This window comes from Nymphalis io, chromosome 5 (genome assembly GCF_905147045.1).
Source record: "Nymphalis io chromosome 5, ilAglIoxx1.1, whole genome shotgun sequence".
Taxonomy (NCBI): Eukaryota; Metazoa; Arthropoda; class Insecta; order Lepidoptera; family Nymphalidae; genus Nymphalis; species Nymphalis io.
In genome coordinates, this window is record NC_065892.1 from 2,518,993 (window position 1) to 2,531,758 (window position 12,766).

The 12,766-nt window shown below is 34.1% G+C and overlaps 1 protein-coding gene across 1 annotated transcript in view; it reads left to right on the top strand.

Annotated features, from left to right (window-relative positions):
- Nucleotides 1–1,269: 1,269 nt before the first annotated feature.
- Nucleotides 1,270–12,766, top strand: part of LOC126768518 (cardioacceleratory peptide receptor-like) — a 126,610-nt gene continuing 115,113 nt past the window's right edge. The window contains exon 1 of the mRNA XM_050486682.1: nucleotides 1,270–1,330. The gene's annotated coding sequence lies outside the window, so the exon portion shown is untranslated. The remainder of the gene's footprint in view (nucleotides 1,331–12,766) is intronic.

The following is a 12,766-nucleotide window of genomic DNA, read 5'->3' on the forward strand; positions in this document are numbered from 1 at the left end:
ACATAAATTATACGTAAACGTTATTATACTTCTAACGTAGGATTTTTTCCTTTATACCTTAGAATTGTTCCTTGTTTCTTTGAATATAATGAAATCATTATTATCAGTCACATAATTATAAATTTACAACAATTTGATTGTATGTTGTTTTAATACACAGTCAAATTATTTAATAGTGACATCATTGTGAATGTATTTAATGTAATATAATAAGTTATATTACTGACTCAACTTTGAAGGATAACGTATTAGATTAAGCTTAGTGTGTCAAAGATTTTTTTATATATTACAATTATTGCGTTCCAATTTAGGAACGAATCAATTAAATATCTTCAGTACTTGAAAGAGCACGAAGCTCGATACGAAGTGTTGATTTGGTAGGAAAACTTAATTGAAGTTGCAACATTTAGATGCTTAGCTATCCGCTAAAATACTTAAATAAGCTTCAGATACCAGTTGGAATGGTTAGCTTAGTTACAATAAGGATTTAGTTGGAGAAGGAAATCTCGTTTTCCAATTAAAGCGCTCTACAAAAACAGCTAGAGAAGTGTATTCATTCAATACTAAATAATAAAAATTGACATACATGGAATACATTGTATGTGAATTCCCTAACATCTAGGTAAGGAGCTGATGATCTTAAAACAGGGGATTAGAATTTTGATTAGACGAGAAAATAGAGAACGTGGATCTCAACCGAAGATTATTAACCTATCTTAATTTAGTGAAACTTGGTTGTGTCGGATGAAATTCCATCACGTGTTTATCCACCAACGCGCTTTGAACGATGTTGAGGAATAAACTCCAGACCTTCTTCTCATGAGGTGTGGAGGCATTTTTTCATTTGGGGACGTCCCAAGATCCCTTTTACTTGGCTAGCTGAGAACCATTCCGATGCCACGCATGTGTAAGCGATGATACAATAGACATAAATTTTTGATGTCGGCGTTTAATAAGAACAGACAAAATTATCATTTAAAGAAATGTAAAGTACGATAATTTCACACCTGATACAATCATGTTAATCGCATCCGTACACACTAAAAATTTCACCATTAGACCTTACATTCAACTATTGTACCATTAAATTTAAAATAAAAACTAGACAGTATTGCAAAATGGATTTAAAGTGTAAAACCAGTGTAAATTGATCCATTGTTGATATTATACCTTTTCTAGAACCAGATTTTCGTACGGGTCATGTATGATTGGATTTTTACCGTGAGAAACTGCAAACATGTCTTACATTGAACAATTTAATCTTAAAGTATTTATCCTTGACGAGATCATAAGATACTATATGAAAAACGAAGTCTTGTAGATTTAAACGGTAATTTGTGTTTTTATTTATCTGATTATAACTGTCATTATTAATGTGTATTAATGATTTGTGTTTTTGTGCTTAATTTGTGTTTATAAATCGTCTTCTCGTTTTCGATGAAGAAAAGCATCGTGAAGAAATCTGCATGTATTGGCCAATATCCTGCCACTTGTAAATCCACCACCCGAGCAGTGAGATGGAATAGGCACAAGCCTTCTCTTTAATATGGGCTGTTACTTTTTTATGTCCATTTGTGTGATGTTATTGATATTTTCGATACAGTAAGATGAAAAGAATTTTCGTGAAATTCCTGATCCGACGTCAACATGTATGTATGTAGGTTATTATTTTTCTCGAAACACGTAGGGTTTCCTGAGATATTATCAAAACATACATCTATATATTTAAAATACAGCCGAACGAAGCCGTAGGAACAACGCGCACTAATTATTATTATTAATATTTCGGGCAAGTTCGTGTCAAGCCATGCATATTGTCCGGTTCTCTGTCATGTAAATTAAATAAAATAATTGGTTTGGGCCTTATAATTGCGTGATTTAGTATGGCGACAATTGTCTTATAGTTTACATAATTATCTCACAATATTTTCGATACACTTGTAGAGTGATAATAAAGTAATCATTCCGTAATTACAGATGTTATTATCATTTTTCGCACTTTAAAGCGCTTTATTTTCAAGGTTTCCAAGGTAAAGGTCGTTCCTAGTATTTTAGTTTTTAAAATGCAAATTAAGTTAAGAAATCTGTGTTTAGTTATTATTAAAATATATAAATATTAAATATATAAATACTAATTAATCTATTAATCCGTTATGTGGTTATATTATATACTCGTACATCTTACAACACACTGCGAATTTTTACGCGTTTGTTTAATAAATGTCCCGTAATATTTCTGAAATTACCGGTTTGAAAGTATAAAAGGCAATATTGATATGCTTAATATACATATTTATTTAGGTTTAAAATCCATATTTACAACACGAAAATGCGGCCTGCATTATGGGCAGGTTTGCGTCAGGTGGGAATCGGGAGGGACTATTTTAAATTTGAATTAAATAATAAAAAATAAAAAAAATTGACATTGTTATGTAAAAATTAAGAGATACAAGAGAAAAATATATGAAGCCCCTAAATATTGGAAAGTTAAATATTTACATAAAATTTAAACAAAAAAATCCATATTATTTATTTTAATGATGATTGATATCTTGTTACAGGCTTTTTAGTTGACATTTTGAGACCTATTAATTTTTCATACAACAAATCGACAAATTTTAAGTAAGTAAGGTCGCAGACCTGGCGGTCCTGGGTTCAATTCCCAGGTCGGACCAATAAAAAGTTATTGGGTTTTTCGGTTAGAAAAATTCTCAGTAGCAGCCCGGAGTCTGGAAGTTGGAAGTCTGTACACTTCCGTGCCTCGGAAATTACGTAAAGCCGTTGGTCCTGGCCGTACCGGATTGCCGTCCCATCGGGTTATGAAAGTTAGAGAATAGAGAGTGCACCTGTAACGTGAAATGTTACATACAATACAAGTTGGTTGTTGTATGTAACTCCACCTCAGAATACTAGATGGCGCTAAAACAACGTTCAAGATTCTGTATAGCGATGGGAATAATCTCTGTTCGCTTAGTTTAATTTCATAAGTTTTATTATAAATAATTCGCTTAACTTTCTTTTTTAACATTTACGTACTGAAAATTAACGTCCTTAGTGTTGGTCCTTCGAGCCGGATGCCTCATATTAGATATAACCAGCAGGACAATGTAGTCTTCGGTTACGATTACAATCGATCGATTATATATATATATATATAGTATAAAATCGACAGATCAATCGATCAAATTAAAAAAAAAAGTCATCTACTAAAACTATGAACCATTATTGCAAATAGGTACTATTGTTTTAATCATTTCTATAACCTACTGATCCTCTTCCGCCTACGGAACGCTAAATAAATGTAATATTGGCTTCGCGTTTCATATCAATATATCCCAACCACTGACCTGTCAATAAACGGACATCTAATACAAAACTCATAAAGAAATGGTATATATAATCATAGATATATATATGATAAAAAGATACATATGGACCTTTGTGTAATAGTGCAAAAACTTTTATTAAAAATATAAAACCTCGTCTTATTGCATCAACTGGTGACACCTGTCGCAATGTCCAAGCTGTTTCATTTTTCGCCCAGAGGATCGGAATTCAAAGGGGAAATGCTGCAAGGGGGCGATTCACGATTTGTACAGTAGCTATTTTTAATATTTATTTGTATATATCGAAGGCTTTAATGTGAAAACATATTTTATATAACGTTTAGATCTGAGAAACATTACAACAGATAGAATATTACTTGCCACAAGTTTACACAGCTTTGACTGACGATTTTCACTTTATGCAGCTTGGAGCGAATATGATCGAATATATCGGAGTAAATTTAATTAATTTGAGTTTTAATGAAATACTATCTGCTATGTTTACATGTGTATTCCCTTAACATGTGTTGTTTTACATGTTATAACAATACCATTTAGGTGAGTCTTTTGTCAGTCCTGACTGAGAATGTTTTTTTCACGTTAAGTTTCACCAATTTTATAATTTGGTGTCTCTATCTGAAGTTTTATTGAATTTAGTGAAAACGGTTCACATTTTATAAATATATAATTATAATTTTCCCACTGCTGGGGTAGCGAGACCACAGCTTAAACCAATGATACAAAGCTTATATCATATTGCTCTACTTCGAGTGGATAATTATCTGTCAATTTTTTTTCTACATTTGGGATATAAGCGTAGAAAACCAAGTGCTGGGTTTGCAATGTTTGCAAACCTACATCGATTAAGGTATGTTTTATCCACTGGCCCAGCACATTACAAAACCATTGCATTGTGAAAAAAAGTTGAACTTTCGATCGATTTACTTCCACGAATCAGTTTTTTTACATTTACGATAACTGTTTATACTTTATCAATATAAAAATAAATTACTTGTTTTATTTATTTTTTATCGCAAAATTATTTTTGTCTGTAACCTTATTTGATAAGGCATATAATTATTACCATAATATAAAAAAAGTACATTATGTTTTTAATGAGAGAACAATAATTTAATGACGACTAATCTTTTATAACTATAAAGTTAGTTTATGTCACATAGCTATTTTCGTCGCTAGTAGCCTATTCCATAGATGCACATCATATTATTTCAAGTTAACCAATCCGTGAGCCTCGCTTGCATCGCGCTTACGAAGTTTTCTAAATTTTAACTATAAAACGAAATTTCAAGCATGGATATCGGGCAGTCCGTATCTACGCAGTAAAATGCAACTATTGCATTATTTGTTCTCGAATATATAGTACATTCAAAATGCATTGGGCTTCATAGGGTGCAGTTTTGAGTGTAATATCGCTAATTATAGATATGCAGGATTTCTTCTGAATCAAATGACTTACTACTACATAAAATGTATAGAGTTGGTAGTTCGTTAGTTGTCTAGAATGAAACACTGCAAATCTGTTAGTCGTTTCGATGAACTCTTCAGGTCATTTCAATGACTGATATCTACTGACGTAGATGATACTCGACTTCCTTTTGGGCCTACACTAAAATGTTACTAGATTTTTTTAGAATAATAACCTTTACATTGATTCTCGGTAGAATCTACATGACTAACCGGTGGTAGCTTCGGTTTCGATTCATTTCGCTTCTTCACAGACTTGAGGTGCCTTTTTCCGAGCCGGTGGTAGTTTATTGCTAATCAACAAGTAAGTGTTACGTTTCTATATAGAATAAAAAAAAATTGACGTTGATTCCGAAATGCTTGTATTGAGAGTATTTTTTTTTTGAATATTAATATGTTTCAATAAAAGTGATTTGTGACGCCCTTGTCATATGACAAGGGCGTCACAAGTTTAGTCAAAACTAAATTTTGATGTGGGAGGTCAAACGCTTTGTTCGTAATATCATTAGTTAATTTACAGATTCATTCAGCTATAAAACGTTTTGCGTCATTTTTTAACGTATGTAGTGAATGAAATGATAGAACGAGTGAGCTATAAATCAAGATACGGGGATTTCACAGATGAATCCTATCTAATATGATTTAGAAAAATATACGCAAATTTTTAATGTGTCTTCCAAAGAAACCCATGAATTATGAAGCACATAGCTTTGAAGTGAATAAAAAATATTATTATGGCTTTACCTTGAAATTGAAAATAGAGCAAATGATTATACAAAAACATTTTAAGCGTATTTTTATGTAATTGTAACAGTTATTTTTTTACGTAGAACCAGGATGGTCTATAGGCCAGTAGTTAAAATGCGTTATTTAGGGTTTCGTGTTACAATCCGGGCAAAATTCAACGGGCTTATATTTGCTTAGTTTGTGTTTATAATTCATGCTGTGATATTTCAGATGAAACTCTGCTGCATATATATCCACCATTTTGCATTTTAGAAATTAAATCAGCAAAACAATTACATATGATATCTCACTTCTTACAGGAGTAGCATAACTATTACTCTCTGACTATGATCAAACGTGATAAGCTCATAACTGTTAACTAAATAACAACGGTGATTTGAGTAACTATCGAGTGAGAAGTGTGGTAAAGTACATATTTTTTGACTGCCTCGTTGCTGCCTATTTGTAAGGCAGTTCCGGAGGTCCTGGGTTTAATTCCCAGGTCAGGCCGATAAAAAGTAATTGGGCTTTTCTGTCAGAAAAATTCTGAGTCTGCTAGCCGGAGTCTGGAAATTGGACGTGTGTATACTCCCGTGCCTCGGAAAGCACGTAAAGCCGTTGGTCCTGCGCCTGAACTCTTTCCGGTCGTGTCAGATTGCCGCCCCATCGGTTTATGAGAGCTAGGTAAGAATGCACCTAGTTTGCGCACACACTTACATTATAATACCTCCTGCGCAGTTGGCTAATCTCTCTTAAGACTGGTCACCGTGGCCAAAATTTGGAGAATAACGAGATTCATCTTGAGTGCTTTTGGTATAACTGCAGAAAATGATTGGTATAATTTCGACTGTTTATTTTTATTTAGTAATTAGAAATAAAAGACAAAAATTATTTTTCGATTTCAACGTCGGGCAGAACAAAATTGCCAACTTTAAACACGTAAAATATATTAACTTTCTTAAGGAGTAAGAAACTACTATGTCACGAAATGTCTTAATATTAAATCAAATTCATTTATACAGCGAGCTTGGATTGCAGGGACTTGTGTGATATATTCAAAGGAGAAGATTGCACGTGAAGAAGCTAGTGTCGCCCAAATTTACGTTTCGAGTACATTTAAACTATTTACTCGAGTGACAATCACGTTGATTGTAATATGGTACATAATTGTCTAGCTTAATTTTTTTGAGATTAATACACTTTGATGAACTTGACTTAATATGAAAATTGGTACTATTATAAATGAATAAAATATAACTTCCTTATACAGGATATTACAAAACCACAATGTCGAGAGTTAATTTTTTTAATTCTAGAACATTTTAAACTTTTTCAATTTAACGTCACAAATTTTCCCCAACCATTGGTTTCATAAGAAATCTTTTGACGGCAATGTAATTCTCCTTCGTTTATGATTTCCGCTAATAAATTTTCTTCATAATCGATTCGCCCCACGAATCATGCAAAATAAACCAACAGCTTACACGGATTCCTAGCGCGTGAATTATTAACTTATGTAAATCGAAACTTCCAGAAAGACGTTCAATGTAAACATTTATGTCTACCTATAAATTTTGCTAATGGGTTGATTAGTTAAACAGTTATATGTCTTTTTCTTTCGAATATCAATTCAATGATGTCAGAAAGAGAATAATTGCTCGTTTGTTTTCTGAAACATTATTAACAGCATCAGGCTTGACTTTTTAGCGTTACTCTATACTTATGCGCGATATTAAATGAGCATTACAAATGCTGAATAAGTTACAAATAGACGACAGTATTTCTAATGGAAATGTCGTCAACAGATGTGAACAGAAGATTGTTTAACAGATGAAACAACGGAATGACATCAGAATAATATAGAAATACAATAGTTTTATAATCTCATGTATGATATATAACCGACGCAGTATCGATATTTGATCTAAAGAAGCTATTGACTTCCCAATTCCTATATTCAGGTAGGGGTATAATTCAGAAAGGCAACTGAGATTCTTACCAAAAAAAGGCCCTTGTTCTTGAAACAAGCTTATCTTAAAGGTCCAAATGTTTATATTTAATTTTTATAATTAATATATATTATATACATTATTGCGAATTATTTAAAATAAAACATTTTTGTAGGTTCATTTTATGTTAACTCAAATTGTGGTTTGGATAATTGCTAGGCTGTTTTAATACACTAAGCATTGTTCAGCCACAATGACAATATAATTATAAAAAAAACATTGTAAGTTTATATAATGTAATCTTACAAAACAATTTACACAAACTTCCGAATTTTCGAATTATAAATTAATCAACTATTATATTTTATTATATGAATGATGATGGCTAGCGATAAAAAATGTAAGCCATTTTGATTAAATGAAGTAAGGTGTTATTTTGTAAGATTAATTGATGGTTATTTTTTATATATAGTATCCCCTTATATTTACAACGATGTGTAAAATGAAAATGTTAAAATTGAATAAATAAATAATAATAAACAAAATATTACTATAAACAAAAGTAAAGAAAAATTTGTATAACGTCAATTTTCCGACTCCGCAAAATCATCAATTACTTCGTGGGTGTTTATTTCTATAATAAATTTACTCAGACATTTTAAGCTTTGTCATTTATTAAATTTAAATGTTTTGCGAAAAATAATCACTAATAAATAAGGCATATAATCATGTGTTGAGTCACATGATTATATTATAGGTGAAAAAAAAGCATTGAGTATTTCTTGATTTTAAGAAGGATATATATAAATTTGATTACATTTGATTGTTATAACTTTGTTATTAAAATGGCTTAAAAGAGTTAATACTGAGTTTCTTATCGGTTCTTCTTGGAGACATGGCGTGCGTTAAATGTATTTTTATTTTATTTTATTAACACAGTATGGTCGGAAAAATAGCTTGGATCGATACAAGTTGCATTAAAGTATTTGTTTCCTTTTCTCGGTATGTTTTATAAAATTATTTTGGGGAAATATCTCATTTTAGTCTTGTGAAGACGAGTCTGGTTTCTATTGTGTTATAAGTACAAATACGTTTTACTCTTTATTGCACCTACTGCATCAAAACATAAGTCACAATTTCATTCGGCTCGATTTACAGTCAGCAGGGAACTGACAGTATTGCTAAATAAACACTCACTGACTTCTACACTATTATTGCAGCATCGAAAGCGGTTGGGGTTGTATGCTATTAGTAAGTAAACACGGCAATGTGTGGGAAATTGAAGTGGATGGAATATAGACAAGAAAGTAAGGAAGGACTTGTGTCGAACTCAGGAATCTCTTTCAGGCATATTCAAGGTCAAATACGTATAAAATATTACGTAATATGTATTGTACACTAATATTATTCATACTAATAATATAAATGCGTTTTTTTTTAATTTTTTTTGGTGTAAGAGCAACAATGTATATTGTTCATTTAAAATAGGCAGGAAAATGTTAAATATTTCTTACACTGTCAATGCGTTACCAACTAAAATGTTATGTTGTGGCTCTAATTAAACTGGCTCACTCCCAAACTAGAACACAATACAACTCCTATATTTTATACGAGGAATTAATTAAAAAAAGACTAATCTAAGAGAAAATCTTTTCTTGGGGCTCAAAACTACTCCGTACCAAAATATCATCAAAATCTTCAGTGGCTTATTGTAAGCGTTACAGATAGATGGACACATTAACTTTCGAACTTATAATATAAGTAAAGATTGTACCTAAAAATAATTTATTACATTTTTCATAAAATGAAACGCGTGAATGCGTTTTCCAGCCAGATAAAAAGGGGCTGAACCGATAATATTCGGTTAAGACTGACTACTAAACATCTGAATTAAAAACCAATTACAAGAAACGAATGCTCATAGACAAGTATAATTTTTTAATGTTAATATTCTTTTAATTCATAATATTCAAATAAAGTTCGATTAGAAATATATTCCTGTTTTTTCGATTAGGAACGAATTTAATATTCGATAAAGAAAACATGAATTTGTTTTGAATAAAAAATCTTAGTTGCATTATTATAAATTACTTTGCTTTGAATACTCTGTGTAACGAAGAAAATATAATGTGAAGTTATAACAAAACTTATTCGAAGTTCCGTCTATTCAGCCTTCGTAACATTGATTATTTTTATTAATATTGTAAACAGTCCAGTAAATAAAGTAACCCAATACGGATGGGGTTTGTGTATTGGCACAATAAAATATCTTCAACTTGCTTCTGGCGTCAGTGATTTCGAAACAATTCATAAAGAAACAAATGTTTTTATTTTATTTTTTTACCAGAAAGGCATACTGGCTGGCAGTCGGCTATATAGGCCATCTGATAGTAAGTTACCTCCATCCATTGATAATATAAGACATATAAATCATTCCTTGTGAATATGCCAGCCATGGGATCTAAGATATTACGTACTTTGTACCAATAATTACACTGGCACACTCACGCTGTCAAAATCAAAATTGCCTTGTGTTCAAATAGTCTTTTAGAACCACATTTAAATCATCATTTTATAAGATGATACCTATACTATAAATGCGAAAGCTACTTTGCCCGTTTGTCGGTCTGTTACGCTTTCACTACTAAATAACTGAACAAATTTTGATGATAATTAGTATGAAGTAGGTTTAAAAAAGTAGGCTTTGTCCTTATGGGTAACCCCCAAGATAATTCATAGGATACCTAATATTTTCCTCAAAAAGCGCGCGAAGCTGCGAGCGAAGCTGCAGACGATGAGCTTGTTAAATATAAAACACAGGCTTGGAATGTAGCTTCTACTGAAAAATACCGACAATAAACATATATATTACGTTAATTAAATTATATGTAGTCATATTAATTACATATAATTAAATTTATGTATCCTGCATGCAAATGAACGAATAATAACTATACATAACGTTCTTTAATCATCGATATTATCTCATATTGAGTAATAGACGTTATTTATTAACATTTCACAAGGTTCAATACCGGAAGTGATCACCGACTTGTACGAGGCACTCTAAATTTTGACTACAAGCTCGAGCGCGCCCGTCTAATGAGGTCTACACTCCGACCAAAATTGCTCCAAGCCGTGGAGTCTAGAACATTTCAGTTAAAACTGGAAAATCGATTCTGCTGCCTTGGAAACCAACACTGACGTTGACATCAACCAAGAACTCGACCAAATGGTGGGTATCCTTAGGGACGAGGGGACGAAATGGGAATGGTCCTCTATCCAGCGCAAAACACCGGCAAGAGGACCAAACTTTCGGGAGAGTCTCTATAGCTAATGCGAAAACGACGTGAAAACCGTACAGTCACTTCGTCAGATCTTAATAATAAAATAACAAAGCTAGTAAGACGCGACCTCCGAAACTCCAATACACGCTCTATAAAAGAAACGATTGAGCAAAATCGGGGGTCGAAAGTCTTTGTTCAAAAACTCGGTCGAAGCTATATGACGAAGCTGACCACTTCAAAGGGAAAAGTCGTCGCCTCTAAGCTCGAGATTCTTAAGGAAGTTCAGGACTTCTACGGTAAATTATATACATCGGTAGCGCCTCGTCCTCAACCCGACCCTGGGGATCCTAGAGCCACTTTAGCCCCCTTCACAGAAGAGTTGCCAGAAGTAAGCCAAGACGAAATCGTGATGGCTTTGGGGCAGCTTAAAAATGGAAAAGCCCCCGGGGAAGATGGAATTACGACGGAGCTACTAAAGGCAGCTGGAAAACCTTTACAAGCGCAGCTCCAACGAATATTTAATTCTGTCATATTCTCGGGGAGAACTCCAAAGGCATGGAGGGAACATTACGACAACACTCTTGGTGTTGTCCTAATGTTCTTTAAAAAGGGAGACAAAACCTTTTTGAAGAACTACAGACCTATTTCCCTCTTGAGCCATGTCTATAAGTTGTTATCTAGGGTCATCACGAATCGTCTCGCGCGCAGACTTGACGAGTTTCAGCCCCCCCCCCAGGCCGGATTTTGAAGAGGGTACGGAACCATAGACCACATTACACTGTGCGGCAGATTATACAGAAGACCGAAGAGTATAATCAGCCCCTGTGCTTAGCATTTGTAGACTATGAGAAGGCTTTTGACTCTATTGAGACCTGGTCTGTTCTGGAGTCCTTACAACGGTGCCAAATCGATTGGCGATACATCCAAGTGCTGAAAGGTCTGCATGACGCTGCTGTTATGACCGTCAAAGTACAGAATCAGCAGTCTGACCTATCCTCTTGCATCGAGGAGTGAGACAATAGGTTGTCATTTCACCGAAATTGTTCACTAATGCATTAGAGGATATGTTCAAGACGCTGCACTGGGAAGGGCGGAGCATAAACATAAACGGCCTTTTTAACCTTTCGCACTTGAGATTTGCAGACGATATCGTCATCGTGGCAGAAGCCGTGCAGGACATGCAATATATGCTGAGCAGCCTGGCTGATTCTTCTGCTCGAATTGGTCTCCGGATGAACTTGGAGAAAACCAAGATAATGTTCAATGAACACGTCAGTCCGGAACCAATAGCTCTTAACGGAGTTCCTCTCGAAGTTGTTCAGGAGTATGTGTACCTTGGGCAAACTTTGCAGTGGGGTCGAACCAACTTCGAGGGAGAAGCACGAAGAAGAGTACAGCTGGGCTGGGCAGCGTATAGAAAACTCGGTCAAGTCTTTTCGTCACGAATACCGCAATGCTTGAAGACAAAAGTCTTCAACGAGTGCGTCTTACCGGTTATGACCTACGGAGTCGAGACGTGGACACTGACAGTGCGTTTGGTCCATCATTTTAAGGTCGCTCAGCGAGTTATGGAGAGGGCTATGCTCGGAGTTTCTCTGAAGGATCGAATCCCAAATGTGGTGATCCGACAGAGAACCAAGGTTATCGTCATAGCCCAAAGGATTAGTAAGCTGAAGTGGCAGTGGGCTGGACACATATGTCGCAGAACCGACGACCGTTGGAGTAGACGCGTTCTGGAGTGGAGACCACGCCTTGGCAAACGTAGCGTAGGACGCCCTCCAGCTAGGTGGAGTGATGATATACGCAAGGTGGCTGGCAGCGGTTGGAGATTAAGAGCTGAAAATCGAGCTCAGTGGCGTGCCATTGGAGAGACCTATGTCCAGCAGTGGACGTGAAAAGGGTGATGATGATGATGATGATGATTAACATTTCTACATAATATTAAATATATTAATTATCAAAAAAATAAATTTATAATATATGACTATTTATA